The sequence below is a fragment of the Peromyscus californicus genome, unplaced genomic scaffold (assembly GCF_007827085.1).
Source record: "Peromyscus californicus insignis strain IS unplaced genomic scaffold, ASM782708v3 Scaffold_1__1_contigs__length_55948999, whole genome shotgun sequence".
Classification (NCBI taxonomy): Eukaryota; Metazoa; Chordata; class Mammalia; order Rodentia; family Cricetidae; genus Peromyscus; species Peromyscus californicus.
Window position 1 is genome coordinate 31,505,809 of NW_026294492.1, and position 24,533 is coordinate 31,530,341.

General features: G+C 43.8%; 1 protein-coding gene across 12 annotated transcripts in view; it reads right to left on the bottom strand.

The window, feature by feature from the left end:
* Slc8a1 (solute carrier family 8 member A1) overlaps nt 1-24,533 on the bottom strand; it is a 375,206-nt gene that overhangs the window by 306,606 nt on the left and 44,067 nt on the right. For 6 of the 12 annotated variants that reach the window (XM_052746402.1, XM_052746400.1, XM_052746398.1 and 3 more), the window contains exon 1: nt 10,015-10,225. The exons of 1 other annotated variant lie outside the window; for it this stretch is intronic. The gene's annotated coding sequence lies outside the window, so the exon portion shown is untranslated. Of the gene's footprint in view, nt 1-9,537; nt 9,654-10,014; nt 10,226-24,533 lie in introns of those variants that run through there. 5 more of the 12 variants (XM_052746407.1, XM_052746405.1, XM_052746406.1 and 2 more) reach the window with 1 other exon arrangement.

Consider the following 24,533-nt stretch of genomic DNA (forward strand, 5'->3'; position numbering starts at 1 on the left):
ATGCATGCCCTCACTGAAAGACAGGCAACAGATGTTACGCTAACATTATTATCCCAAATTGTAATCATTAGCTGTGGTAAATTCTCTTTAAGAAAACACAATCATATAGTAAGATAACCCTGGGGCCTGATTGTTAGGATTTTAGTGAAGCTCCCTGAGGAAATACCATTTGAGTTATTTAGAAATTTAGAAAACGACAGGAAATCAGGCAAATCAAGACGCTTTAGTGCCAAGACTTCTGCTGACCTCTTGGCATTACCCTTCCAGATAAGGGCATTACTCACAGACCTACCATCCTACGTGGGGCATGAGATCATGTTTGGAAAACACTGAAGATAGCTTCTCGAGCTTATATGAGACTCTCCCTCTTGGAAGTCAGAGCTATCCTGCTGCCGTTAACCGCATTCTGACACATTGTTCTGGGGAGGTGGGGGGATGAAGAGCTCACCGGTGATGAAGGACTACAAGAAATGGATGCCAGATTCAGCCCCACTGACGACCTTTGGACAAGCCCCTTCTGCTCTCCCACTCTCTCCCACTCAACTGTCAAAAACAGGGAATTCTGATAAAAATTTGCAGTGAAGACTCTAATCCCACAGTTTTTGATTCAGTGCCATTCATAACACAGCAACTGTCCACCTCTCTGGGTCTGTTGTTATCTGACAGTCAGTGGAGCCACTAAATAAATAAATAAATAAATAAATAAATAAATAAAAAACAAATGAATGTGAATCATATTTTCCTTTCTTCTAACTTTTATACCTAACCTCCATGATCTATCCTTAAAGCCAAATTTCCTTTGCAACACGCCTTTAATCCCAGCACTCGGGAGGCAGAGGCAGGTGGATCTCTGTGAGTTCGAGGCCAGCCTGGTCTACAGAGTGAGTTCTAGACAGGCTCCAAAGCTACAAAGAGAAACCCTGTTTGGAAAAAAAAGCAGACAGAGAGACAAACAAAGAAACAAAAATGTCCTTTACCATTATTACTATTATTATTTCCCCCCCCCCCAGAAAAGCTCTTAAAAGTTAAATAACGTCCCTCTCCATTTCTCAGTAACAAACCTCAGGCTGATGACTACAAAGGTTTTGCAAAGTCACATGTCAGAAAGGTGACAGACTAGACCCTAAACAAAGCCTGTTAAATTCTAGGCCACCTCTCCCAACTCTATACCAACTGCCAAGATGTCCTGGGCTCCCTGATACTATGTTTGCATCCCTCATGCTCTGTACTGCAGGTCAGGAATCGACCATCCATGGCCAATGGGCCCAACCCAGCCTGCCACCTGGTCTTATAAAGCCCATGAAATTAAAATGTTTCCCCATTTGTAGATGATTGAAAGCTGGAATAAAGGAATATTTCACATTTTGCGGGGAACTCATGAGATAGGCAGAGTCAGTGTTTATAAATAACTTCTTAAAGAAAACAGCTCTTCCGTTGTGTGTGTGTTGTCTGAGTTGGCTTTCTTGTTGGAGAAATAGTACTGAATGACTGTGACAGACCCCATAGTCCACAAAGCCAAAAGTATTTTTTATTACTATTAAAAATAGTAATACACATACATACATATATAATATACATATATAGTAACATATATACACATATGTCAGGACCACTAGCCCACAAATAATGACATGGAGACTTATTATGAATTATGAAAGCTTGGCCTTTAGCTTAGGCTTGCCCCCAACTAGCTCTTATAACTTAAATGAATCTGCTTCTATAATCTATGTTCTACCATGAGGCTTGTTACTTATCTTTGTACTGTCTATCCTGCTTCCTCGGAGTCTGGTTAGCAACTCCACCTTCTTCTTTCCAGAGTTCTCTCTCTGCCCTGAAGTCCCACCTATACCTCCTACCTAGCTGTTGGCCATTCAACTTTTTATTACACCAATCACTGCAAATACATCTTCACACAGTGTACAAATATCCCACAACATTTCCCCTTTTTGTCTAAATAAAAAGGAAAGGTTTTTTAACTCGAATACAGTAAAACTATATACAATAATAACAATCATCAAGTAAGAACTACAGTTACAATGTCCAGTCCATTTGTGTTTGGCAATTTTGGAGAAAGTACTGTATTTTCTATCCTATCTTAGTGAGTCTAAAGTCCTATACTTAAGCCACTTTCTATCATAACTTCTATTACCATCCTGAAAATACCTTTTTAGACCTTAAAATATCTTTTTAGATAAACAACTTAAGCTTTTATGTTTTCAGCTATCAAATCTTACATCTGTTATATAAGTACGTTTTTTCTGAATTTGTTAACAAGGAAAACTGTATAATAACTATCTAGTCTTTAATCTCTATCAGAGACACAAAAAGTGTAAAATGTTGCCTGAGTAAATAGGAAGCATACAGCAAACAACTTCAAAACTACAGAAATAAAAAAGACAGCTGGCTGCCTGGACAGTCATCCAAGGTTCCTCTGCAACGTAGGGGCATCCATCTTCAGCTGACAGGCCTAGAATACCTGACAGACTTTTTTTTGTGAAGCAGGAAGTTGGAAGGACTGTCCTACCTTGTCTTGGCAAAGCTTGGCAGTCACCTTTTTGTGTGTCCTGCTTGTCCAGTTTGGACAATGTACTGTCAGCAGTCAAGGCAAGGGCAGTTGCTTGCCCAGTGGCTAACACTGCTACAAATGAAAGCAAACTCCATATTTCTTCGATACCTGTCATTCTTTTTTGAAGTGGAATGGTGCTGCTAGGAGCAGACATGTTTCACTGTCATGAAAAGCCTTATGTTATTAAAACATCTTAAATACCATATTCTTTAGGTCTCTGAAGTGTTTGAAGACCAACTATCTACCTAAAATATAACTGTTTGACCTTGAAAACATACCTAACATGACTACAAGTTTTATTATTATAGATTTCTAATTACTAACCTATATTTCTTAATTATCCTAAATAGTTTGTAATAATAACTTTCAAGGAGTAGACATTTACATTACATAAGTACAATATCTTAAACAAGAGTAGAAACATACACAGTGTATGTTCTAACAAAAATAACCTTAAATTTGTATCACTATACAAAAACATCTTAAACAGGAGTAGAAACAAATATATAATGGTTTTGGGGTCCATGTCCTTGAGTGTATATTATGTTCCAGCTTCCCCTGGCAATACTCTACATCATTTAGCATGTAAAAGCCACAGTAGGAACAAGGACTCTCATTATTTATCTTTTAAGTTATGTATAAATCTTTATAGAATACTTGCATGCCAGAAACTGTAGTGCTAATATATTATTCCCCACAAAAGCTATAAGGCTTATTATTGTTGTTATTACCATTATTATCGTTATCCTCCCTACTTAAGTAGATGAGGAAAGTGAACTAAGAGAAATGCTGAAATCAAACAGACATTATAAGTGTGAGTGAATACATCTGCTGGTCTCAGAGACTTGTAGGCTGAGAACACAGGGTGCCCACAGTTGAAGAGTCACCATTGCCAAACAAAAAGCAATGGCTCAGTACTCTTTCATCCCTGAAGAATCCTTGTGAGATATCTAAGCATTCCTGAGGCTGGAAAACAGCCCCAGTTGGGAAGGTCTTCTACATGGTCAGAGTGGAAGAAAAGCAGACTTGACTTGGAGAGAGTGACTTCTGGGTATCGCCTCCTCTGTTTTCTGTCTTAGAGACATTTGGTGTTAAGTACTCTTCATTTTGTTATTTGGGGGAAAAAAAAACAAACTACATGCCATTTGATGTGTTTTACAGCGCTGAGGATGGTCTGAAACAAGAGCATTGATGAAAAAGAAACTCTTGAAAGAACTACATGTTCTGGGAAGGGAGACAGAAAAGATTCATGTGGAAAGAACCCTTGAATTTGTCCAACACACACAAACTTCAGCTCTGGGGTGGTCACGATCTCCATTATAGGAAAGGTATTTTGAAAGGGGGATGAGACTCTTGAGAGGTAGTACCTTTCCAAACTCTCCCTGATGCCACTTTTAGTGAAGGTCTACAAAGCAAGTGTCCCTTTGGGAGATGAATAAGCAATCTAATGACCTTAACCTGTTATGAGCCTTGGAGGCTCTATACTAAGGAATGAACACAACCAAAGAGTGGCCCTGTGTCCTGTGTATTAACAAGGATCTTGGAGAAGCTGGAATAGTGCAAGAGAGAATGCATTAGAGCCATAGATGATAAAGAAACAAAATCAATCTAGAGTGGTACCCAGGAATACCCGGTGTCACATCACACCTAAAATCCCAGAAATCTGGAGGCAGAGGCAGGGGAGTTCAAAGCCTCCTTGAGCTCCATAGTGAGAGCTTATCTTTAAAACCAAACAAAATTACTTCTTTTACTAAGAAGAAATGAGTTGACAGGTGTCCTACTCTTTCTCTTTGCCTCTGCCTTTCAAGGCTGTGCTGCAAGAGCATGTTGGAAGTGGCTTTCAAGTGTAAAATGCATTTAGGCAGTGCCATAAAGTTACTATTTGCCCTAACTCTACAGCTCCTATGCATGATCCTGACTGGGAGCAGATCAGTAGCTACGGAGATGCTCATAACATTGTTCTATGGATGTCCTTGTCATCAAATGTCTGGGACGGGCTTCACATGGTTCAAAATTGGTTTCCTAAACCCCTTTCCCTCTTTGGGAGTGACCCCAAGTGCCCTCTCCTTGAGGAACTCACAGGGCAAGCTTCTCTTTCCTGTTCATCTCATCCAAGCACTTCATTCTTCAGCAGTTCAGAACCTACCTTACTCAGCCATGGCATTTCATGTATGGGTGTTCTAGATCATGACAGGAAGCACTAAATCCAGAGCATGGCTTTTGAACAGTCTTATTCACCCATGGCCAAGTCATTCAACTGTTCCATAGTCTTCATCTTTAAATTAAGGCAATGATGCTTCATTGAAGGCCACTTATAAGCACCAAATCAGAAAAATATATACATATGTACAGCAACTTGTCTAGACCCTAAGATGATCAGTGCTCAACAAATGTGAAATACCTCCCATTTCCATGTGTGTGTTCTGAAAAGCCTAGTGCAGGGCCTTATATACACCTAGTGCTCAATAAATGTCATGGTTGGATTCATGTAAGTTGCTGAATCACTGCCTTGCTGTTCGACTGGACCTCACATTAGATTCAACAAAGAAGTTATTATTTGTGACTTTGAGATCTGCAGAGTGACTACTCTGCCTTTTATTTTAAGATGGCCCCTGATATTATCTCTTGAATGTGCCAGTGACTATTTACCTGAATTGGTATCAGGCTACTGTCATCTAGGTTATCAATGGGAATGCTGGAAAATGGTACAATACAGCACCTTCAGGATCTTAAGACCATCAATTTACTCTGCAGAAAATACTCTGCCTATTTCTCAGAAGACTTAAAGAAAAAAAAAGGCTAACTTTTCAAGAAATGATCAAAGGTTGCTTAAGAGTAAAACCTTAGTGTGGGCATCCATGTTTGCCTGCTTCCAGATACTCTCGGGTTACTGATCCCTTTGTTTAAAAGTTCTCCTCCTGGGTACTGGGCTCCTCATACTTCCCATCAGAACAGTCTCAGATGGCATTTGTTGGGCATAAATCCAGTTCTAAATCCCTTTCACTTCCTCTTTGTCTTCCTGTATCCTAGGTCCTTAAGACTTTCTGCCAGTTGATTGCATAAACCATTCCAGGTTCACAAATCAACATGTGCTCATGGCCTGTGAGGATTCACACAGAGTACTTCTTTGCCTGGCAGTACCTCTGTATTTTGTTAGGGATCTGTCTGACAGAATACCTTCACTCAAATGAATGACTTTCACACCAAAGATTTCAGATCCTGTGTTGGCCAATGGATAAAGGCTTTGAACCTATGACTTCTTTTTTTTTTTTTTTTAAGCGCAGACTCAGGCAACTAGGTATAAATGATGCAGCCACAAAAAAAAAATTCCCTTGCCTCACCTGTCCATCAGGATATTTCCTCCCTTCTTTGAAAACTGGACCGGAAGTAAAGTCAAAATGTTTTATTTGAATCTTCATCTACCTTGTTGCACTGTGGACTAGAAGGACCAAAGGATAGCTTCAGATGTGACTATAGGGCAGCCAGGTTCCAAACAAAGTCTCAGCAGGGAAGAGAGCAGCGAGGACTGCTGAATCAGGACACTCCCTATCTGTATTCTGAGCCCCTGGGATGAAAGCATACCAATAAGCTCTTAGCCTAGAAGGCTCCAAGTCAGAAAATGAGCTGTCTGAGTTGCATGTTAGAAATGCTGAGAGCCTACTCCTTGATTAGTTTAAAGTTTCAACATGATGCACATAGACACACGAGAGGCTAGAGGCTGAGGCAAAAGAGAGAGAGAGAAAAATAGAGAAAGGATAAGAGGAGGCTGGCCAGAAGGAAGGAAAAAAGGAGGGAGGGAGGGAGGGAAGGAGGGAGAGAGAGAGAGGATGGAAAATAATCCTACTGCATGTAATGAGGCCCCACTGGACTAGTCCTACCTTTAAATCAAAGCCCCAAAGGCAAAAGCTGAGAGTTCATATTTCCCGAGTCTAGTCCATCCCAACGGGTCAGAAAACACCTGACATCTACTTCCACAAAATCCGAGAGACATCTCCCAGGAGCCCAAAGCATTTTGTTCCGAGGGAAAAGTGGGAACTGCTGGTGCAGGACCTCACTGGCCTGGGTTAGTCTCAGTCACCACTGAGAATTAGAGCTGGAGAGGTAGACAGCCAAAGGAGCAGTGGGGATTCTGGAACCTGGAGAAAGTCAGGGAGAATACTTGCCACAAGAGGGAGCAGTAGAATTTGGTCAGATGGGTAAATGTTCTTACTGGGGAGAGGGGGTGTTTAACTGTGAGTTTATAGTATCTAATCATGGAGTATGAATCCTTCTGAATGACGGCTAAGCAAAAGACTTACATCCCTAAGTGACAGTAAGAAGCACTTGGACCCCTAAATTCTTAATGAAAACAACAATTGAATTACTTGAAAGAAGCATATACAAGAGGTAAAGAACATGAAATGTGCAACCTGCTATAACATTGTCTTCTCTAAGTCTTTCTTGCTATAGATACAACTTCCATTTCAGTCTGGATCTTGCTGATGCCTCCTCTTGCTTCTTTGCTGTGCATTGCTCTCCCTCTACCTAGAGCACCCAGGAGAAAAGACTGGCCACACTGAACGGCAACATGAAAGGGACACACGTGAGTCCAGAAAAACTGTGGCATCCACAATCAAGAGCAGAACGCTGTCTTTACATTGCACATCTTTTCCTTTTTCTATCCATTCGCTTTTTTTTAGAGGAGGGATACAATTTATAGAAGCTACCGAGTTCTTCTCCTCATTTCCTTTGTCAAAGAAACAGATTAAGCACCGAGAGGGAAGGAACCATGCGCTTACTTCGCAAGATAAATAAAAGTCTATTTTTGTCTGATAAAAAAACATGTTAAATATAGCCTGCTAACAAATGCTGCAGCTCTTTTCGATGGATTTTATTGTTTCAAAACATAGTGAGCTTGAAAGAGCCAACTTCTGCAGTTCCTGCACATCAGGGTATCCCTCACCTTCCCCTCCTGTTTTAATTTGGAGTAGAGCACCCTCACTGCTCTGTGCTCTTTCCTCCCCCTTCATGGTCAACAGAAATTCTATCTCGTAGTCTAAATCCAAATTGATACTATAGAAACCATTCTAGTAGCAGGAAGGTCTACAGATAGACAGGGGGACATGAACCACAGCCTGACTATGCCTTTAGTCCACTACTCTCTCCCCAGCCCGGATTAAGCAGCTTTCAAGACAGAGTAGTTAAGACTGATCACCCTAGACACTTCACATCCTGTGCTACCTCTGATCAGCTCAGCAGTGAGTGAATAATGGTTTATCTCAGTTCACCTTTGTTTTTTTGTTTCCTGCTCACTCTTTTTCTAGGAACTAATCATTCCTTTTTAATAAAAACACAACAGCCATTTTAAAAAGAGAAAGCATCAGTGCTTTCTTTGTAGGGGAGGTCTTAGTTAAAGAGTCCAGAGAGCCAAATGGAACCCTCAAAGCAGGCCAAATGTGTAGAATGAAAATGATTTAAGAAAGCCCATTGGACAGAAAGCAGTGGGTCCTTCCTTCCCCACCAGCTCACTCACAAAACCCTAAAGATGGAGCAGGCTGTCCTTCCTCCTGCCTTCACAACCGGTTAACCTCCCAAATTAAGCAAGTTTGGCAAAACCAGAGAGCAAAATCCCAGTAACACAGGATTCGAAAGAGGAACCTAAAAACAGCCGGTCTTCTTCCGGCTTTGTGTTCTTATTGCAAATGAATGAAGAATCTAGATTCACCCTCCCTTCCCTCTGCCCCCCACACAGAAGAGTTCTGCTGTGGGTGGTGGTGGTGGTGGTGGTGGTGGTGGTGGTGGTGGTGGTGGTGGTGGTGGTGGTGGTTGGTGTGTGTGTGTGTGTGTGTGTGTGTGTGTGTGTGTGTGTGTGTGTGTGTTTTAGTGGAGCATACTTTCAGAATTCCCTCCAGGTTGCCCCCCTCCCACGCCCCCCACCCTCTCCTTGAAAAATCTTCACACAGCAGGTCTAGGGGTGTAGATGTTCAGCGGCTCCTAGCTGACGTACTCCAGCAATCTCTGGAAGCAGATCCCATCAGAAATCTCCACCTCCTCAGCCGCGGGCTGGGCTCCATGACCAGGATGCCTGAACTGTCTTCAGCACATCTGTCAGTTTTTGAAAAGCCTCTTCCACTACACCTCCCACTGATATCCTTTTTTTTTTCTTTCTCATTTTAGTCTTTACACCTCCAGCAGAACAAAGTTTGTGTTGTTTTATATTCACAACCACTAGTGGCTGATGAGCAGAGAGCGCCTTCCAGGGTGCCAGGCTAACGGGGGTTAAAACCATACCTAGCACAAAAAGCATGACTTTCTGCCCATGATCATAGATAATATGCACATTGCTCGCTTTCCAAAAAAAAAAAAATGCTTTGTTAAATTGGATCACTGCTGCTCTTAACTCAAGCACCCCCTCTTTATCTGGGGAGCGAAGTAGGAACTGCCAGCAAGTCATTCACCAGACAGAGACCGAATCTGTGGATCTTCAGGGGGACAGGCTGGGGGGGGGGGGGTAAGGGGGAGCAAGGATGCAAGCACGCACTTATGTTGTATTTTTTTTAAAGCATCTCTAGGATGGATTTGGTTTCTCTGGCGGACTGTCCTGCTATCAGACCTCCCTCTTCCTCGAGAAGGAGGAGCCAAGAAGGAGATCCTTGAATCTCAGAACACTGGCCATTTCCCCAAGAGCCAGCCCAGCCTCAGTGGCAAATAATGCAGCTGTGAAGCTCCCTTTGAATCTCTGGGTAAAGACGCCGGTGTGTGCAGAATCCCCCAGCACACGCCAAGGCACAGGGCCACAGTGCCCGTGCACGGGGAATCCTACAGCCCATTCCCCACCGCATCTCTCCCTCCTCTTTCTCTGCTACCCAGCCACACCTCCTTCCCCTCTGCAGTCCTCGGCTAGTAGCACCCAGCGCCCGCCAGGAGAGGTGGCTCACAAGTGGAGCCTTGGGGGAAGACCCCAGGGATTACCAGGAGGAAGGGTGACCGACCGTGAGAGGAGTCCAGTGGGTGGAGGTGTCTGGCTTCCCAGCTGCGCCGCTTGCTTTCCGGGTGGACTTAGCTCTTCGCGCCCTGAATCCTCCTCGCAGCCCAGCACGGTCCAGGGTGCAGCATCCCTCCCCCTATTCCGCCTCCCCCCTCCCCCCCCGCAGCCCCCAGCAGCCTTTTCTTCTCTGGCAATCTACACTGGCAGGCGGGGACCCTCACGCCCAAAAACCACCAACAGCCTGAGCAATTTCACTCTAGGAGAAACGCGGACACCCAGAAAATGTGCAGGCGCGCGCTTGCACACACACACACACACACACACACACACACACACACACACACACACACACGGAGGAACAATTCAGAAGCCAGCCCTTTGGCTTCAGCGAAGAGAATTCGCAGCCTAGGGAACCGCAAAGAGAACAGTCCCCCTTCTTGCCGTTTTGTCGCTGCCTGCCTGCCGGGGACCAGCTCCTTACCTGGGCTGAGCCTTGTGGATGGATTCCCTCCCGGGGTCCTGCACGCCGCCGGGCGATCGGGCGCGCTCGCTCCCTTTGGAGACAGCTCGCGATCAGGAAGAGGTCGCTCCCATCCTCGGCTGGAAGCACAAAGCCGGCGGCGGCGGCGGCGGCGGCGGCGGCTCGACTCCCGAGCAGCGCCCGCTCGAGCAGCGACGGCGGCGGCGGCAGCGGCGGCGGCGGCAGGCAGCGGTGCGCGCGGGCGGGAGGCGGCGAGGCCGGCGGGCTGGGAGGGCCGGGGCCGGGCGGCGCGCGCGCTGCGCTCCCTCCCTCCCTCCCTCCCTTCCTCCCTCCCTCGCTCCCTCCCCTCCCTCCCGCGCACCCCGCCCGCCCGCTCGCTCGCTCGCTCGCCCGCCCGCCCGCAGCCTCGCACTGGCTCGCTCGCACGCGCCGCCGGGCCCGCCGCCTCCTGCCTCACCGGACCCCGCGCGCCGCCCGCGGGTGCCTGGCAGGAGCACCAAGCCGGGCGGGCGGCCCTGGCAGCCACCGGCTCTCCTTTCTACGCTCCACCAGTGGCTGGATTCCCCGGCCTCCTCGGAGCCCCCGCAGTGCGTACCCGCCTCGCAAGCCAGCGCTCTCTTCCGCACCCAGACACGCGCACACCCGTGCTGCTGCAACTTTTCTTTGGAACCTCGCTAGACTGATCCAGAGACAACCCGAGCCCCCACACCCCCCCACACCCCAACTCGCCTACTCTTTCCTTACCCCTGAATTTGCTACTCTAGATACATCTTTCTTCCTCCACATTCCAGTCCTCTGCTAATGGAAGCTTCCTTTTAGCAAAAGGAATCTGGCGATGCATCACCTTTTTTTTTTTTTTTTAAATCTTTACTCTGTATTTCGCCTTCGTGTTCAGATAGGAAGAAATATGTGCTAGCTACTAGAGGCTGCGGATCAAACACGGACGAGGGCAGGGGTTTCCCAGCGGAGATCTCTGAAAGACACCAGGTGTTGCTATCTCGCTCACACCTTGCAGCTTACATGGGAATAAAGACCAAGAGGCCCTTTGGTGTGAACGCTGGGCTGTTTTTTAAACTACAGACAGGAGTAAAAAAAAACAACAACAACTGAGCCTTAAGACTGAGTCAGTAAAGACCTAATGCAGCAATCGACGAATCATTCATTGTCCTTTCCAAGAGAAGCCTTACCGTTGCCAATACATCACTTCCCCATAATTAATAAAGGAGCATTGCAGCAGGCCGTTGCTCTCACGAAGGCTCATTCATCCTTACAAATCCTTAATGACTTGGCAGGATGAAAGGCGATGACCCACTGTGGAGCTCAGTGGCTCCCAAACCTGGCTGCCCTGATGGCACACACCTGGGGATGCAGACTCAAGTGCGGTATAAGCTGCCACAGACCCTGAGGTGGGAGTTCCAAGTTGGTGCTTTGACAGCAACACTTGATAGTAGCCCTTGTGTTTTGCCAAGAAAGGTAGGTGAGTGCGATGTCAGGGGCAGCTGTATGACAGGGGACAGAAGAGAGAGCTGAGGCTCCTGGGGCAGGCAAGTTCAAGTCCTTCGGTAGAACTTGCCTCTCATACTTACAGCCTAGTTCTTGCTGTAGGGCCTTAAGTAAGGAGAGATGAGGACTCCAGGAATCAGTCTGACTTCTACAACACAGCAAGGTGGGAGAAATGGCTTTTTTTCTTTTTTCTTTCTTTTTTTTTCTTTCTGGAAGCCTGTCAGGGACTCTTAACCCTGACTGCACCTCCGTTCTGCAGGAGAGGTTTTTTAAATCCCACTGAGTAGGCCACGCCCCAGACTAGTGAGTTTGCAGTCTGGGGGTGGGGTGGGGGTGGAACCCAGGCATCAGTGAATGGTTTTCAGGTCCCCTGGTGCAATTTTCTAGGTTCTGGGCTAGCATCCTTTCCATATGGTGTGGATGTGAATCTCCTAGGGATGCAGTTTCTCCGGGCAGGGCCCCCATTTCTAGCCATTTTCACGTGCCATGGGTGCTCACCTTAGACAGCAAGTACGTGAGGTGTTCTTCTAGTGCGATGGGTACTGAGCTTGGCAGAGCATGCTCCAAGCTGCTCCTTGTGTCCAAATTCCCAGGTATGCTTCCTGCCTAACAACAGTTTCCATTCTTTGCTGGGTCCAGGTTTTTTTTTTTTTTTTTTTTTTTTTTTTTCCTGGAAGCCCCACTGCTCTCCGTGCAGACTTCTGTGAGACTGCACAGACTACTGACACGTGGTATGACCCAGTAGGTCCCCATCACTCAGCTACTGTGTGTCCTCTGGTAATGATGGCTTTCGAGGCCCGGCTTTCAGAGGGAGTGAGAGGCAGCTATTTGGCTCACACTCAAATAAAGGGGCTTCGAAATAAAAGTGGCTGCATCTCAATGACACAGAGAGAGGCTGGTGGGTAAAGACTCCACTCCAGTTGTAGGAAAGAGAACACAGGCAATGAAAGAGAGAGTGAAAGAATGGAATAGAAATGCAAGTGAACTGTATTCCTTTGGGACAGATCTTGTGGCGTGTGTGGCAAGCAGATTTGCTTCTCTGGGCTGCCTAGTGAATGCTCCAATTTTCTTGAAAGTGTAAGTACGTTTGTAACATAGGGTGGCAAATGAGCTGGTGTTTTTAGGGTACCCTAAGTCCACCCTGTCAGCATCCAAGAAGGTATTAAAGAGGCATCCATTTTTTTTTTTATTCTTTTCTACTTGAAATTTTGATTCCTGGAGAAAACCTACATTCAATGCTCTTTTTATCGAGAGCCATTAAGAGGCAGCCCCATGCCTAGTGATTTGGTACCCATTTTGATTTGGCTCCATATCTGAGCCCCTAATTTTCTTTGTCTTCCACTTCTCATTAAAGCCAACTTTATAATGGTTCCAGCGCCCAAAGGCAATTTAAACCTTTTGCTCCCTCCCTCCTAAATGTCATACATGGCTGGATTTTTATTGCAAGAATTATCAAGGTCTGCATCACCCACGAGGCTGTGGGAGACTGCAGCTGTACTCAAGGAAGCGGTGAGGCTGCTGCAGGCTGGGGCTCCAGAGAGAAGAAGCGTCGTACTTATGAGAGTGGGGATTTCTACCCCAATCACAAAAGTATGTCCTAGTGGCCATCTCTAATGGTATTCTCATATATTGACAGCTGTATTTCCCCCTTTGGACTTGGAGTTTTACATATTAGTTTCCACTTTATCACTAACTAAAAGAGAATGCATGGTACAACCACTTAGGGAACTGCCTAGGATTGTTACTGAGAGGTGATGCATCCTGAGGTTCTCATGAGTTAGTTCCTAGAAAAACCTTTGCTCGGAGCCTTCAGCAAATTCACTCCTGAACACATGCAAGTGGCATGAATTAGATCTAGCTTTATATCCAGTCTCCAGAAAGAGGAGACCAAGAGTCACACATTTAAAAAACGGTCTATTTAGTATTGTGTTGAAACCCATAAGGATTCTTATCATGGAGAGAATGAGGACCCCACTATAGTTCCTTTTCTTTTGACCTGGATTGCCTTGGCCAGAGGTACCACTGTTCTTGCCATGGGTTGGTGTTTCATTAAGCCTTGTCATCCCCAGGCTCCTTTCTTCTGTCAGCCTTTACCACTTGCTTCATGTTGCTCTTCCTTAAGCTCAGTCTCGTAAAGATTTCTGTATCGGGAAAAGATTTCTGTAGTACACCAGATTATCCAGAACGGAACACGGTAACTAAATCTCTCTATCTAAAAACCTCAGGTGGCCACAGAGCACCTCATTTTGTCCTTTGGATTTCTCTTGTTGCTGCTTGGATCCAAGGCTGTTCACTTCAGGGATGCCTGTGGGGAGTCTGTGTTGACATGCGGGTGCTATTGGCCTTTGTCCCATGAGTCTTACCCTCGCCATTGAGCACTTCTGTGCTGTGTTTTGACTTGCTAAAATGCCGGTCTAATACTCCACCCAGCAGTGAGCTGTGCTGGTACACGCAAAGCTTCACAGAGTGTGACCAGCTTTCTGGTGGACTGGTAGTGAGAGTCCTTGTCCCTGTGCCCCGTCACTGAGGGATCACCCACTTCCTCAGGTGGGACAATGAAGCTATTCTAGAGTTAGAAGCATCAGGGCCGTGCTATTCCACATTTGAGCAACATTTCTCCAAAGCGTGAACTTATCCAACAATTTCAGTTTGCAGTTTCGCTGGGTTTTATACCAAGGAAACATCTAGTTCGTATCCTCCAACTTTACCAATGGCAACTCAAAGGCAGAATCATTGTAGGGGCAGCAGAGAACAAATGTCTGGTTAAGATCCAGTGCTTAGGACTCAGAATACCTTCACTGGACTCACAACTCTGCTCTGGCCCTGTGACCATTGGAAGCATCTTGACCCCTAGAATGCCATGTCTTTGTCAGAGAATCCAGAATCATAAAATCTCCTTAAAATGCTGTCAGAAGGATAAAATGTACAGAATATGTTTCACAGAGTTACCAATTGCAGAAGTCAGTCAATGAATGATTTTGCTCTTATTGTTGGTAGTCAAGTGCTATCAAAATCATATTCCCACAAATAAAAAGAAATTAAAGAATTAGTTCCATGGCAGGGCATTTTATTATTGGTAACAATTATGTTGTGGTCCTTGTTGCACAGAATCCTATACAGTGAGTCAACCAGGGGAAGGCAGGCTTCCCCATCAGAGAATCACTTTCCTTTCCTGTCACAAATTTACAAAAAGCCACTTGCATGCTCTCATTTTGTAAGGACACAGCATGGCTATATTTATTGATAATATTCCTTTGCTTTTAGAGCTACGTATCAACTCGATCCATCTGTATTAAAATTGGGAGCTTCAAATAGCGTCATTTTGAAACAAATCCAAATACAACTATGACTTTGTTGCTCACATTAGTGTTTTCCAAAGAGACCTTAGCTGCATGATGAAGACCTCTTCATTGGTTTTCCGCAACTTTTTCTACTGTCTTCAACATGGTCCCAGAGACTCTCGGTCATCCAGAGCAAGAACGAACACCTTGAAGTGCTCTGTAGCAGGTAGCTGTTCCTTACCATTCACTTCTGAAGACTTGTCCCTGAGAGATCGTAGGTCAGCTATGTCAACAAATCTCCTTCATGACATACCATCCCTGATGCATGGCTCCTTCACCACCTCTTCAGTTGCTGGCTGCTGCTGAGAATCTAGGGGTTACCACGGTCCCAGATAGCAGCCTTCAAAGGTGAAAATGGCAGAGCCTTGGAGGCAAAATGGAATGATGTCTTAATTTACCACGTTATCGCTGCTGGTTCTGCTGCCAATGGAAGTGCTTGGATCACAAACCAGTGTGCTCTCATCTCTTTATGAACTCAGACTCATGCTACGTAATTCAAGGGCATCGTGAGTTCATGAGCAAACGAAGCTCAGTAGCTACAACCTACTCCCCCCTCTCAATTCTACTCTGACACAGAAAACCATGACTATCTTTAGAATTGTTTCTGTATCTCTTAGAAGGCGCAGCTAAATAAATGGTAGGCTATTTGAGGAGGCATTGAGAATATTTGCTGCCTATAATTTCATTTTGTATGAGATCATTATAAGTTAGTCAGAGGGGCTCCGATGACTTCTATTTTATAGATGGAGAAAGAAAATACACAGAGATTCATTTGCCTAAGTGTCACTACATATCTGTCTTATCTGGTTAATCTGAAGAAAACAAACAGCTGCTGAAACCAGGGCTGTACTATTAGGGGCTGTTCTCTTCCTGCTGAGAAGACATGTCTGGCACTGTATTCCAAGGGGTTCTCTTGCTGGGGGGCATTTTGTTTTTTGTTTTAGATTGACCTTTTGTTTTAACCATTGGCTTACGTTAAGTCAGGAAGTCAGTAGACATCTATAAATGGCCCTATGCACTTTGCACAATGTTTTCTACTCCGTGGCTCTATTGAATATTGATACTTAACAATATAAACATAAAACCAGAAACTCCTTTTGGAAATTTAAAGGGGCATGCATGTATTTTGTGGCCTTTTTTTATTTTTAATTTTAAGAGGCAGGAATGGATACTGTAATTTACCTCACAAAGATGCATAAGCAGATTGGGATGTTGCATCAGGAAAGCCCAGTTCATGAGTAGATGATAGCAGTCTTGTGGAATATTCATTCCCCCTTTGCAGAATCTCAAAAAGTTTTTAGTGCACGACAGATAAATTAATAGATTTACTACTGATTACTGCAAGGGGACAGGGCTATGTGGGAACAAGGCTGATTTCACTTGTAAGGTAACAACTCTTTGGCCTTTATCCAGGGTAAACTGAAACTTAATTCCAATCACTTTCTTGTCCCTGCAGGACAGATCCTGGTTAGCAACTGACATAGTCACCATATCGGCCCCAGAGTCCTGGCTGGCCACCTGCTCTGTGATGACAGACAGATTGTCGGTGACACTGCAGGAGCCTGAAGCACAGGGAGATGGCAATCTGACCCAGCTTCAGGCCTGAGCCTGCAAACTGACCCTCCGTCAGTTACCTTAGGAATCACTGATGAGCTGTCATTTGGCCCAATTTATGAACAGCCCAACGCCTCTCTTATTTCGTCTGTTGACACACATTCATTGGGCAAATATTTATAAACATTAAGCTTGAATTTTTGTTGAATTTTCTAGAATCAAGGGACTTTTGAGCTTTCTGGTTGTATTCAAAGTCATCAAACAATTCATTAAAGGGAAAAAAAAAAGGCCACTGGGAAGGGCAGATGAAAAACAATTCATGCTAGTCATTTTGATACATTCGTTCACTCAGTCCTTTGCGTGCTTTCAAAACTTATGACCTTCATTGTGTGTGTAGACATAGGTGTGCAGGAGTGCACACATGGAGCTCAAGGTCAAACAACTTTTAAGAATCAGGGCTCGCCTTTACTATGTGTGTACCAGGGATCGAACTCGGATCCTTAGTATTGGCAGCAAGCATCTTAACCCACTGAGCCATCTCGCTGGCCCCTAGTCTTTCAGGTCTTACTACAACAGTGTTAATGAAGAGATATTATGGGCCAGGTTCAGATGCTGAAGGGATAACAGGATGAACAGAAGTCAAATTCCTATTCCATTCCAGCAGGAGCAAATGATGAACTGGAACTAAATTAGGAAACGAACATGTCTTAGGTGTCATATGAAACAAGACAAGGAAAGCAGTAAAGTAAAAACAACAACAACAACAAACAAACAAAACAACAATAACAACAAAACTGCACGAGAGAGTTTAGGGAGTGGGAACTAAATTAGGTGGGTCCCTTATTGATACTACTGCCATCCTTTCACGTTCCCAAACGGTGGAATGATGGAGCATCCTATGTTGTTTGGTAATCTGTTTCTACGCTGAATTGATGTTCTTTCAGGTCCTCCTCCGGGGCAGAGAGCTTTCTCAGGGCAGAAGCATGAACAGGTGAATGCAGCTCTGCATTCAGAATGCAGTCACAGTGTGGGGGCCCACAGAAGCTCCCTAGCAAGGCCTTACTCAAGGTCAGAAAATCTGAGCTTGCCTTACCCAGCAGGACTGCGTAATAGGATGATTTGGCCAGGGGCATGGTTACCAGGTGTTTGGAAGGGTCTACACTTGGCTGTATGTTGTGCTTTGATCTTGAAAAGGGGAAGTCTTTTGCCTCTCCCCTTGGTAGTATATAAAAAGCCCATTAGAATAAAACTCTGGGTGACTGGGTACTGACCCAGGGCCCGCCCGAAGCTATCCTGTGTCTCTGTCTTTGTCTCTGTCTACATTTCTATCTAATACTTCCTCATTCCTCACTCCTTCCCTCAAGAATCCCTCAACAGGGAGCAGCTGGACTCCATCATCACAGTATACAAACCTAACATTTATAGCAAAAGACAGATCGGTGTCTTCAGGGGCTGTATAAATGACTATTTCTTCTGAGTTAGACTCACTGCAAAACTCCTAAGTGCCCTACTGACTTTATTTAATGAGTATCATGTAATTATCACCTATAGTGGCCAGCTTGATATCAATGAGCTCTGCTGTGTATCCTCTTGTCACAGAGTCAAGGGCTTTGGCAGTGAAGGAAAACCCCTCCTTGTCAGCTAATGATGGATTAGAGAGCTATATCTCACAGGTGCCCATCACACCTCCTATTCTTACCTTCAGGTATATGATACCCAGCACACTTATAGATGTAAGTATATACCCACATACATGCATATGCACGTACTCACACCATATGCACATACAGCCCTTCATACAAATGTATATACTTTTATAAAAACACATAATCATGCACACTTTTGGTTCTTATTTATGATCAAATATTCAATTATTGAAATGCCACTAAATCAAAAGTGACCAATCAAATTTTATTGAAATGCAAGCTGGCAACTTACTTTTTATTTTTATCTAATACCGTGATCTTTTATTGTTAGGATTTTATATACTTAGTTTCAATTCTAATTAAAGGCTCATAAACTAAAACGAAATATTCCCCATGCATAGTCTATGCATCAAAGCATAAAACAGATGCACTGATTTTGGGGATTTTGTGGGACTTTTTAAAGATATTTTTAACTCACATTAAAAAAAGTAAAACAAAGGTCCTGAATGTAAAAATTGTTCAAGAAAAGGCAGAGCTTAGATGGAAAATTATTCAGTGCTTCAAAGTAGATACCTGACTCAGATGACCAATATATAAATACATGTTGAATAAATTATACCAATTAACAGCCATCTACACCTCATTACATGGCCGTGGGGTGAAAGTTTAGTGGCTGAAATTTTAATCCATTCTGGAAAAGAAAATGATAAGTGATCATTTGATCCAGCCATGAACTAAGTCCTAGGATTATTAAAAAGTCCATTCGACATTATTCCTGACCTCTGGGATCATAATCTTACAGGTCAAAGAGACGCAAGGTTTTGAAGAAGTGGATGCTATCGTGAACAGGCATCTTGACTCTATGTCAGCAACTTGTTAAAGTGAGCGTGACCACGGATGTTAAAGAGTTGATGTTTAAGAGAAAGCACAAATGGAGGACGGGAACTCTTTTCTCCCTCTGGCTCAGCCATTGGCAGAATACCATTGCCTCCCAGACCGACAGTTTCCAAAAGTCATGTTTTCATTTTGAAGAGCTGGATGGTTTCAGATGAAACACATAGGTTTTCTATAATGCTGCTGGTCTAAGGAAAGCAATCCCTTTCAATAGTGGGGAAGGGGGTGATAGCCTGCACGCCCAGCCAGAGGAGATTTCATCAATGAGATGATGAATGGTATTCATAAAATTCAGACAGACTCTGGGTTGGTTTTATGACTGTGTTTAAATTTGCTGCAGACAACGCACCCTCTTGGTCTTTGAACGGTAGATTTACTGTCCTCTTTGTGTGCCCTTGTGTTTGAAAGAGGTTAAAGTAATCTAAGAATATCTGGTCTTCTTCCTAGGACATACAACTACCCTGATCTTACTAGCAGGTTAAAAAAAAAAAACCAATCCACTAGACATTTCAGTCCACTATGTGGGAAAGAAAAATGGAACTAAGGTTCGTAAAGTACATACTTTATGCAAGCCTCTTCATTCTTTTTTGTTGCTGTTTTTTTTTTTTTTGTTTTGGTTTGCTTTGTTTTTCAAGACAGGGCTTCTCTGTGTGTAGTCATGGCACTCACTTTGTAGACGAGGCTGACCTCAAACTCAGAGAGATCCTTCTGCCTCTGTCTCCCGAGTGCTGGGATTAAAGGTGTGCCCTACCACTACCGGGAAAATCTCTTAATTACAATCACAACCAATTTATCAGCACTTTAGAAATAGTCAAAGTCAGTGAAATCTGAACAAAATAACAACATTCAATCATTTTCTTTGGAGACCATCACTCACCTATCTATCCATCCATCTATCCATCCACAGGAGGGCATTGTTTTTCTAAGAGCTGTCCTTAGTTGCTGGCTAGCAGGTTCAAAGATAAATCTTTGAATATGATTTTCTGTGCATGTTTCAACATCTCTTCTGATACATTTTTAATAGGATACAACCTGAAAAACCTATACATTCATCATTATGAAAAATATAGTATCTGTATAATGCTGATTATAAAATGTATTTATAAATGGAAAGCACACATTAGATTTTTACAGGTTTATCCCTCATTTAAGGTAATCTTGAATTTGTATTTAAATAGCTGCATGTCTTTAATGTCAATCAATTAAAACTGGGTTTGATTTTTTTATCAGCTAATTTTAATATGTCAAAGTTTTCTCTGTATGTATGTTAGTTACTTTCCTTTTTGTTGTGATAAAATATTATGACCAAAGCAACTTAAGAACGAGTTGATTTGGCTTAGAGGGTGAAGAGGCCCTGGTGGCAGGAAGGCATGGCAGTGGGCAGGCATGGTGGCAGAAGCTTGAAGCTAAGCATTTACCTTTACAGCCACAAGCAGGAAGCAGAGAAGGAACAGGCATTGGCAAAAGACATCTATCAAAGCCTTCCAACAGTGATGTAACTTCCTCCAACAGTGCTGTGCTGTGGGTTGTCCTGTATGTTGTCAATAAATAAAACGCTGATTGGCCAGTAGCGGGTCAGGAAGTGTAGGATAGGCGGGGCAAAAGGAGAAGAGAGGCCAGGAGGTGGAAGTCTGGAGGAGACGCCAGCCCGCTGTCCAGGGAGCAGCATGTAAAGGCAGCAGGTAAAGCCAGGGAACAGGTGGTGACATATAGATGAACAGAAATGGGCTGAGTATAGGAGTCAGAGCTAGATAATGGTAGGCCTGAGCTAATGGCCAAGCAGTTTAAATGATATAAGCATCTGTATGTTTATTTTGTAAGTGGGCTACGGAACTGCCGGGGCTTGGTGGTACCCAGAGAGAAAAACTCTATCTACAGTGCTGCAAACTGGGAACCAAGTGTTCAGATAGCTGAGCCTGAGGTTGGGGGCATTCTCATTTAAATCACTGCAGAATATAAATACAAAAGTATCTTTTGTTACAAAAAAAAAAAAGAACAGAGATGAGTTTGCATTCTGTAGGAATTAGTTATTTGAGTTCAGGGACCATTACTTGCCACCTACATGATCACAGGTAAAAATGATTATTTCATTTACTCATTTGAATGACTACTAAGCAAAGGATTGAGCTAGACATAAAAAAAAAAAGCATCAGCGAACCAAGAGGACTTTCACCTTGGGGAGGGGAGAAGTTATGAAGTATATTTTTTTAATAATTCATTACTTTATAAAATGCTATGGTAAGGAGCAATGAAAAGACCCAGAGCAAGTGTTGATTTTCTCCAAATGAGAGAGCCAACCGTTTTCAGGGGACTCTGCGAAGCTCTACGAGATATCTAAGAACTGTCTACAAGAGGAGAGTGAGCTCGGTGTATCAACTTGGACAGACAAGCTTTAAGAAATAAAGTCAGAGGGTGTGAAGCACACCACGCAAGAGAGCGAGGGTTGTTAACGGGGTATCGCGGGGAATGGAATCAGCTGTGAAGAACTTAACAAACCTCGGCCTTGGTGCCTTCTTGAGGACAAGATTATTCGCCTGCTCACACTTGCTTTCACTATAGAGTGAATCAGCCCTACAGCACCTAAGCTCCTCAGCTCTTGGCCTGATTTCCTCCTCACAAGTGATTCAGAAGACACTCTTCTGGGATGGGTATGAAAGAGAGAGGTCAGGCATGGTGACACATGCTTATATTCCTACCACTCTAGTGGAGGGAGGCAAGGCAGACAGATCAGAAGCACAAGCTCATCCTCAGCTACATAGTAATGTCAAAGCCCAGCCTGGGCTCCATGAGGCCCTCGTGGCCGTGTCTCAAAAGTAAATACACACAACTGACAATTGGGAAAATTAAAAAAGCAATTAAGTCACATATTATAGGTGCAGTGTTACTTTCTTTGTTAAGCTATGTCAGGGGTCTCCATGTGAGTATCAATAATTAGCGCCGTGGCTAAAATTATACTCCTGATGGTACTTGGAACCTCGCCCTGAACACACATCCTAACGTGCTCTCTGTATCTGTACAGATAAGGGAGGATGATAGCAGAAAAAAAAATATTGATTGTCAGTGTGAACCAACCAAACAAACAAAACCCACTGGCTTGACTCTGCAATAGACACGGCACTTTTCACAACTTCGAAAGATCACTGTATTCCTACTGTTCGGACGCAGTTTAGATTTCTCAGAATCGGCATAGACACAGCACGGCAGTGCGAACCCCATTTGCTGTCCACTCTGCTGAGGATGCTGAAAGGAAACAAGCACCCCTAATTGTTACTTTTTGAAGTAAAGAGAGGCGGTGGTTCCAAAAATTTGGTTCAAAATTGTTAAGGAGATACTGACAACACCTGATTCCCCAGCCTCCTCCAGTGTCCCGGATGGGGTGGGAATAGAAGAAGGTCACTGGGGAGATAGACATAGGAGATACTTGCCATCAGGGAAGTATTTAAAGCGGCATGAGAGGGATAGCTGCCGTAGAGAGATATCACCGCAGCTGTGGATGATGTATCAATGGCACAGGAGACAAGTCACCTGTAAGTACAGGGCATCCACATTTAAGTTCCCTCAGTGCCTGACGTTCTCTGTCCCCTCTGAGGCAATGGCAGTACTTTCTGGTCATCTGCTGAGCACAGAGATAGCGGGGTCCGTTGACCACAGTATGAACTTGCTGTAGCCTTTACCGGTAGGTGTTCACTGGGTTCTTCTCTGTCAGACACTGTGGGGGGTGGAGGTGGGGGTGGGAAAGGAGGCTGGATGAAGGTGTAGACAAGATCTTCCTTCCTTCCCAAGCTGCTAGTCAAGCTTGTCAGTCGGAATGGTGCTACCCTCTAGGGACAGCCTAGAAATCCATGCATGGGGTGGGTAGTTATCACAATGATACAGAAGTTGCTATGGATACTTGCTGCTGCAGCCAGGAAAACAACACATCTTGCAATGTGTGGGACAGTTGTGTTAAATAAATAACCGTTCCTCATTCCCTATGTGTTCTGGAAGTTCTACAGGCCATTGGGTAGGAGACAAATCTATTCTCCAACTTTTCAGTCTTATCTGGGTTTTTATGTAAGAGCCAATACTTTTTAAAAATACATTTTAATTTACACTGATTTTTTCCAGGAATGTAATTATTGTGTATATTGAATTAGATTGTACTTTGCTTCATTTTTAATTAAAGCAGAACTGATTACCATTTCTGTAAGGCCATTTCTAAAATATTTCACCAATGGCAATAGTGTCTGTTAGAGTGCATATCTAGCCTTAATGGAGTTCCATATAATGGGGGAAAGTTGGATGATGACACTTTATCATCTCTTTCTGTCGTATCTGAGTGTTTATACCATAAAAATTAATTTGATAGTAAAATATTACCATTTATAGCCTTTTGGATTATAGTTGGAGTAACACATAGCATTTTCATTATGTGTATGGCATAGGTTCCAGCATCAATTTTCTTTTAGAACAATGAGCTGCAGCATGGTCAATATAAAAAGGAGTGATATAGTCTCAGAGAGTGTGCCTACATGTATGTGTTGGAAACTTAATCCCTGGACAACAGTTGCACCTATGGAGAGGTGGGGACTGAGGAGAGGTGTGCGAGTCTCAGGGTTCTGTCCTCACAATTGAGTTGAGTTAATGCCACCATGAAAGGGCGTGTGGGGGTGGGTGTGATCTCTCTGTCCTTCTCCATGTGAGGAGACAGGCAGTCTCCTTTGTCACCTCTCTGTCTTGGTCACCTCTCTGCCTTCCAACTTTTGCCATGAGATGACATAGCGAGAATGCCTTTGGTAGATGCTAACATCTTGATCTTATATTTCCAGCTTCTGGACTATGAGCAAATAAAGTCTGTTCTTCCAAAATTTCCATGTCTCTGGTATTTTGTGCAATATGGTTCAGTGCAATATGGACTAAGACAAAGGGGAAACCAAGTCTGATGGAGTTGATAAGCTCCAAACATACAATTCCCCTTCCTCAAATATTAAACGTGGGCTGATTCATAAGAATAAGTGTTAGGGAAAATTTAGAGTTAATTACAAGTTACATTTAAATGTAAATAGAAAAAAAAGTCACTAGAATAGCTACTCATGAATGACACTTTTCTATACTGACAAGTTCTTCAAAGAAGAGAAGCAGGAAAAAACTCCATTGTCCCAGCACTGGAGGCTCTCATAGGAAGATAGAACTGAAGGCTCCCTTCCAGCTCTTATGTCCAATAAAATGGCAAGAGACCCCCACACCCGAAGAGTAGCAAGACAGTGGAATGGCTATTCTGTAGGTAACTAGTTGCTGGTAAACCCACAACTGCTCTAAGCCTTGCTTCCCTTGCAGATTGAGGCTGTTAATGCCTTTTCTGCCTTGTTCAATGTTATTTTGAGAGTCTTGGGGGTGCAATAAGAAGAAAGTGCTGTGTAATGACAAGAATTATGGCTATGTATTTTCTTGCTTTCTGCAGTATCCAGGCACATGCTGTGCATATAATAATAACTCATAATTCATGTAGATTGGTTGAATGTGTCCCCCCTTTTCCTCTTGTGAAGCATAGACACTAGCAATTTGTAACTTGGATTATATTTCTAATGGATACTCTTTAATT